This window comes from Orycteropus afer, unplaced genomic scaffold, assembly GCF_000298275.1.
Source record: "Orycteropus afer afer isolate SDZICR_OR568_19922 unplaced genomic scaffold, OryAfe1.0 scaffold01129, whole genome shotgun sequence".
NCBI classification, from domain to species: Eukaryota; Metazoa; Chordata; class Mammalia; order Tubulidentata; family Orycteropodidae; genus Orycteropus; species Orycteropus afer.
The window spans coordinates 111,955-119,265 of record NW_006922716.1 but is presented as its reverse complement, the minus strand read 5'-3'; positions in this window follow the sequence as shown (position 1 = coordinate 119,265).

Genomic DNA, 7,311 nt, shown 5'->3' with positions numbered 1-7,311 from the left:
ACAGCGCCCCTAGAGGACAGAGTGGAACTGCCCCAGAGGGTTTCCAAGGCTGTCAGTCTTCATGGAAGCAAAGCCCAAACCACACCCACTGCCCTGGAGTCCATTCTGACCCACAGCGCCCCTAGAGGACAGAGTGGAACTGCCCACAGGGTCTCCAAGGCTGTGTCTCTGTGGCAGCTGACTGCTTCATCTTTCCCCTATGGAGTGCTGGTGTGTTCAGATGGTTGACCTTTTGGTCAGCAGCTCAATATTGTAACCTCTGCATCACCATAACTCCTTGGGCTCAGGAAAGAGATATTACAACGGGCCCCCAGGGAAGCTGAGGTATATGGTGCAGGTTGCCCAGCCCCCCTACCTTGGAACAGTAGAGGTGTACACATCCCACAGATGGAGGTGCATGTGGGAGGGAAGGGCCCGGCCAGGCTTTTCTATACGAACAGGCAAGCAGAGTGAGAGTCAGGAGACCCTATTGCTGGTCAGCTGGGGAGAGGGCTACGGGAAGCAGAAGGCCGCCTGTGATTTGGGGCAGAGGGGAGTGGCATCGGGGAGTGTCTGCGTCAGGACCCCACCCTCAACAGCCCCATTTGCTCCCACAGTCTCAGGTCCAAGGCCTGCCTCCTGCCACCTCAGGGAGAGGAAGTCACAATCAAACCCCAGTGAATGTGCTAGAAGGGCCTGCCCAGTCCTGCTTGCGCATGCCCTGCAATGGCCAGGGGGCCTCCCCAATTCCCCAGGCCACCTGCTTCACCATCTAGGGCCACCATCCAGTGGTCCCACCACAGTGGACAGGTCTTGAGAGTTACTGCAAGGGATGAGGCTGGGCCAAGGAGAGAGAGAGAGAGAGAGGAGGCGAGAGGAAGTAGCCCAGTGGGCCTTCACAGGTGCCCCGGGGAGACTCAAAGACTTGCACGGGACCATGGTTCAGTGGTACGTTCTCGCCTTCCATGCCACAGACCTGGGTTCAGTTCCCAGCTGATGCACCTCAAGGCAGCCACCACCCGTCTGGCAGTGGGGGCTTGCATGCTGCCAAGCGATCAAGCAGGTGTTGATGGAGCTCCCAGCCCAAGGCCAGGAAGAAAGGCCTGGTGGTCCGCTTCCCCAAAGTGGCCGAGGAAAATCCTGTAGATTACAGTGGTTGCATCCGACACTAATTGTGGGTAGAGCGTGGGACCGGGCAGTATTTCCTCATGTTGTGCACGATGGCACCATGAGTCCGGGGCCAGTCAGGGGCCGTCAGTAATCTTTCTATTTCAAGTGACTCACTTTTTACATTTTAAGTGCCCAATTCAGTCTTGCTTTTAGCAATCTTAGTCAAGAAATTGTGGTACACATAATTATTTAAATGAAAATATCTGTGGTGCAGTGAATGACTGGGTATGGCTTTTCTAGCTACAGTCTTTGCAAGTGCCACCCGATTACTGGGTGGGACCATGCAAATAAGGTGTTGTGTTAGGCTGGGTTCTCTAGAGAAGCAAAACCAGTAAAGTTTACAGAGACAGACAGAAAGAGAGAGAGAGAGAGAGATGTATCTTAGGGAAATGGCTCATGCACTTATAGAAGCTGGCAAGTCCCAAGTTCTTGGATCAAACATCAAGCTGAAGGCTTTTCCCAACTCACACAGCTACAGGGGCTGATAAGCTCAAGATTGGCAGGCAGTATACTGGCTGTTGGGAACTCTGGTAGCATAGTGCCTAAGGCACTTGACTGCTAACCAGAAGGCTGGTGGTTCAAACCCACCAGCCATTCCTCGGAAGGAAGGTTGGGCAATCTACTTCTGTAGTGATACTGCCTTGGAAACCCAAGGAGGGGTCGATATGAGTTGGGTCCAACTTGACGGCACATAACAACAACAACAACATACTGGCTGTTGACTCCAACAAATGATGAATCCAAGATCACCAGGCTGAATGGTGGATTGTTCACTCACGGACGGTTGTAGGCAACACAACAGGATCCAGATCCACAGAAGAGGTTCTCATTTTCCCAGGATGTCCATAAATATATTAGGTGCAGGCCACACCCCTAGGGAAACTTCCTTTCAACAGATTGGCTGCTCAAAACATATACATCCAATCTCATCATGAGAATAACCACATCACAACTGCTTAAATCACACAGAATTGTGGTCCAGCTAAGTTGACACACAACCTCAACTATCACAGCTGTGTTGTTGTTGTTATGTGCCGTCGAGTTGGACCCAACTCATAGCGACCCCTCTTTGGGTTTCTGAGGCGGCATCACTATGGAAGCAGATTGCCCAACCTTCCTTCCCAGGAGTGGCTGGTGAGTTTGAACCACCAGCCTGCTGGTTAGCAGTCAAGTGCCTTAGGCACTACGCTACCAGAGCTCTTTCGCAGCTGTGTAGAACTCTGATACTGGGATAGGTTAGTTTTGTCACTCTGCCAAGCTTAAAATGAGCCCTTGGTGGCATAGTGCCTAACACACATGACTGCTAACCAGAAGGCTGGTGGTTCAAACCCACCAGCCACTCCTTAGAAGGAAGGCTGGACAATCTACTTCTGTAGTGATATTGCCTTGGAAACCCAAGGAAGGGTCGCTATGAGTCTGGCCCAACTCGACAGCAGTGAGTTTAGAGGCACGGGGTATCTCACTGCCTTCAAGAGAGAAGAGCTGGAGGTGAAGTGGAGCACATCCTTGGGCCTGAGATCCCTGCACTGGGCCTCCTGGCAGAGATGCCCCAGCAGAAAGAGACACCCAGCAGAGAGAGACACTCCGGGAGAGAGAGACATCTGGCAGAGAGAGACATCCCAGTAGAGAGAGGTGCCCCAGCAGAGAGAGACACCTGGCAGAGAGAAACCCTCCAGGAGAGAGAGACACCCGGCAGAGAGAGACCCTCCAGGAGAGAGAGACACCTGGCAGAGAGAGACATCCTGGTAGAGAGAGACACTCCGGGAGAGAAAGACACCCGGCAGAGAGAGACACACGGCAGAGAGAGACACTCTGGGAGAGAGAGACACCCAGCAGAGAGAGACACTCTGGGAGAGAGAGACACCCAGCAGAGAGAGACATCCTGGCAGAGAGAGACATCCTGGTAGAGAGAGGTATTCCAGCAAAGAGAGATGGCTGCAGTGGAACTAAGAGGCACAAGACAGAGTGGTGGGCTTTCCAGCCCACAGAGTGAGAAAGCTGAGTGCCTTTGGGCAGGAGGCTTGTTGGCAGACTGCGGTGCACCTAGGTGCCCCTATGAGCAGAGCTAAGAGAGTTTTGTAACATTTGCCCAAGCAGGGCAGAGGCCAGGCCAGGAGGCCAGGGGCCAGAGAGGCGAGCCTGAGGGCACAGCAGAGGGCAGACTGTCCTGATCAAAGAACTGTATTCTGAGCACGTTCCCAAAACCTGAATGGTAGCCTGTCACTTCCTTAATAAACACCATGATCAGGAGTGTTGTCTGTGAGTTCTGTGCGGCCATTGCAACAAATTATCAATTATCGAACCCAGCAGAGAAGTAGTGAGTGCTGTGGGAGGGACGGCTGGTGTCAGAGTTGGTAAAAGGCTGCAGGGTGGCAGCCTATACGACTATGAGACCAGAAGAACTAGATGGTGCCCGGCTACCACTGTCATCCACTTGGAAGGGGATCTATGTAGGAGATCCTGGATAGAGAAGGAGAACAATGTGGAACAAAACTCAAAATCATTTGGAGAAAAAAAAGGGAAGGACCAGGTTGGTTGGTCCTATAGAGCCTGGGGGAACCACTGAGACTATGGCCCCTAGCTGCCCTTCGGGTCTGGAATTGAACCCATACCTGTGGTTTCCAGCCTAACAAAAGACAGGCGTATGAGTTGAACATTTACCTGAAGTAGATACACTCCTTGGAGAGAATAATCATGGGAAAAAGAAGGGCTGCTTATGCACAGGGAGACAGCTCAGGGGGCAGGAGTGCATGGAGGGATGGACAGTGGGAAGAGGTAACTATAGGAGGAAGTGGGAGGGGAGCTATTGCAGTGTGGTAAACTGTGGTCAATATCATGAGACAAAGTATATGTGAACTGCTATGTGGAAAGTGAATTTTCTCTGTAAACCTTCACCCAAATCACACACACACACAAAAAGGGCTGCAGGGTGGCGGCATGTCTGCCCTCATAGGAATCAGCCTTGGGCTGCTGATGGGGATTCTGTCTCCCTCTTGTGAAGTTAGCAGAGGTTAAGAGATGTCACCCCCATGTCCTTTATGCAATATCCATTTATGTCATTGCCTTAAACCTTTTGACACAGCTCCCAAGATGCGCTGCAGAGCCTTGGAGGTTGAATTAACAGTCATACATAGTACAGGCCCCAGGGGCCGTGGGTACAAGTCAACAGTATACCCAGCCAGGTGGGCTGGTTACAGAGGGCTTCCTGGAGGACGAGGGCCCTGCCAAACCTCAAAGCACGGCTCCAGTTTGGCACACAATAACCAGCTAGGCAGGAAATGCAAGAGTACAGGAGTAGAGGCCGGGCTAGGCCTGCAGTCTTTGCAGAGGTATGATGGCCAAGTGTATCATGATGCCTGGCTTGGACATGCTTCAGGTCACCAGGGAGACCCCCACTTGGGGGGTGCTGTCACCCCACTTCAGACACATGCGTAAAGAACTCAGTACATGCGTGTGACTAGCACATAGGCGTCCCCAGCACGTGTGCTCTGTGGAGCACGTGGGTGCAGAGCTGGACTCAGACTGCCCAGCCCCCTGCCTTGTCTCCCACCTCTTCCTCTCCAGAGAGGTCTCCTCTCCCCACATGTAACTGGCACCCCCACTCCCAGGAGATGTTTTTGCTCCTGGGGTGTTCGCCCTCCTGCTTGCTCCCAAAAGGAGCTCTGGTGGCACAGTGATTAAAACACCTGGTTGCTAACCCAGAGGTTGGTGATTGGAAGCTACCAGCTGCTGCTCCATGGAAGAAAGATGAGGCAGTCTGCTTCTGTGAAGACTGACAGCCTTGGGAACCCTGTGGGGTAGTTTCACTCTGTCCTCTAGGGGCGCTGTGGGTCAGAATGGACTCCAGGCAGTGGGTGTGTTTTGGGCTTTGCTTCCCTGAAGACTGACAGCCTTGGAGACCCTGTGGTGCAGTTCCACTCTGTCCTCTAGGGACGCTGTGGGTCAGAATCCACTGGAAGGCAGCTTGGTTTTGGTCAGCCCATAAGGAGCCTTGGCAGCCACATCCGCTATTAACCCAAAGATTGTTGGTTCAAATCCACCCCGTGGTTTTTGGGAGAAAGATTTGGTGACCTGGTTCTTTAAGGGTTACAGCTAGAAAACCCTTGGGGGTGGTTCCACTCCATCACAGGGGGTTGCTATGGGTCAAAATGGACTCCAGGGCACCAAACGATGACTCCTGCTGAGGTGCCCATAACCCTCTGCCAGGGGGCCTGGAACACAGCTGCCCTAACCAAGAAGCCAAGCCCCTCTCAAAAGTCTGCAGCCAATCCCATTTTCCTGCAATGTTGGTGCATACATAGGCTTCCACAATCTGAGAAGCTGGACTATATGAAGAAAAACGTGGATCAGGATTGGAGGAAGAATCATTAACAACTGAGACACGCTGATGATACAACTTTGCTCGCTGAAAGTGAGGATGACTTGAGGCACTTACTGATAAAGATTGAAGAATACAGTCTGCAGTATCTCATTACAAAGAAAACAGAAATCCTCACAACTGGACCAATAAGCAGCATCACAATAAACGGAGAAAAGATTGAGGTTGTCAAAGAATTCACATTCCTTGGTTCTACAATCGAGGCCAATGGAAGCAGCAGTCAGGACATTAGATGACGTGTGGCACTGGGCAGGTTGGCCACTCTTCAAGTGCTGAGGAGCAAGGATGCCTCCTTGAGGACTAAGGTGCGCCTGACACAGGCCATGATATTTCCAATCCTCTCGTATGCATGTGACAGCTGGATATCTTCCTTATTCATTAATAAGGAAGACTGAAGAAGAGTTGATGCTCTTGAGTTGTGATGCTGGTGAAGAATGAGGAAGGTACCATGGACTGCCAAAAGAACTAACAGATCTGTCCTGGAGGAAGTGCAGCTGAGATGCTCCTTGGAAGCGAGGATGGCCAGACTTCGTCTCACCCACTTTGGTCATGTTGTCAGAGGGGACCATTCCCTGAGAAGGATGTCATGCTTGGTGGGGTGGAGGGTTGACAAAAGAGGGGGAGGCCTTCGACAAGATGGATTGATGGATTGACACAATGGCTGCGACGATGGGCTCAAGGCTCAAGTATAGCAAGGATTGTGGAGCTGGCACGGGATGGGGCGGTGTTTCGTTCTGCTGTGCATGGGGTCGCTATGAGTCGAAAACGACTCTATGGCACCTAACAACAACAACAACAGGCTCCCACAGGCACACGGGATATAGCAATAAAAAACCCACTGCTGTAAAGTCAGTTCGGACTCATGGCAGCCAGGTGCGTTAGAGAGTAGAGATATGCCCCACCGGGTTTTCTTAGCTGAAATCCATTTGGAACCAGATGGTCAGGACTTTCTGCCCTGGCCACCTACTAGGCCTGGATCCCCAACATGTAGGTTGGCAGTTGAGCGCTAACCTTTTGCGCCACCTAGGGACCTTTGGATACAGTGATAGGGGAGGACACAGAAAGCCAACTCAATGCGTTGGCCCGGCCCTTGTGCTGCAAACTGCGAGAACAGAGCGTAAACACTGCGCGCACGGGGCGCTGCCCCTTGCATCCGGGACCTAGGCGGGGTGGGCCCGCAGACCACGGGTTGGGCGCGTTGCTGGGGGCCTCAGGCTACCCAAAAGTCCAAGCGGGACCTGGCGGGGCGTCTGGAGACGGGTCACGGGCCCTCTCCGGGTTCCCACGTGCCAGCTCCACCTACCCGAGACCCAGGCCACAGATTCCGTCTCCCAGGAGGAGAGAGCCCGGCCCTGCCTGGCGCCTCGTGTGCCCGCCGGCTGATCTCAGACCGCGGCTCCCTGTACCCTCGACAGCCGCCTTGTTAACACGAGGACTGGCTCTGTCGCCCCTGCTGAAATCCTCAGCGCTTGGCCACGTTTGCGCCGTGTCTCTAAGGCCCGGCTCGGCTCGGGCCCACGCAGGGCGCAGGGGCGCGTTCGCAGCTCGGGTGGGCGTTGGAGCCAGCGGATGCTGGAATGGAGAGGTCCCGGGACAGGCTCGGTGGAAGGTGCGCCCGGGGCCCGCGCCTCTCGCCGGGGGCGTGTCCCCGAGGCTCCGCCCCTACCCGCCCTTGGCTCCCGCCGGGACGAGGGCCCCGGAGACAGGAGCGCCGTCGCCGCCTCCGGGTCCGCTCGCCCGCGCCCAGCAGCCGCCGCAGTGATGCCTCGGGGGAGCCGCAGCGC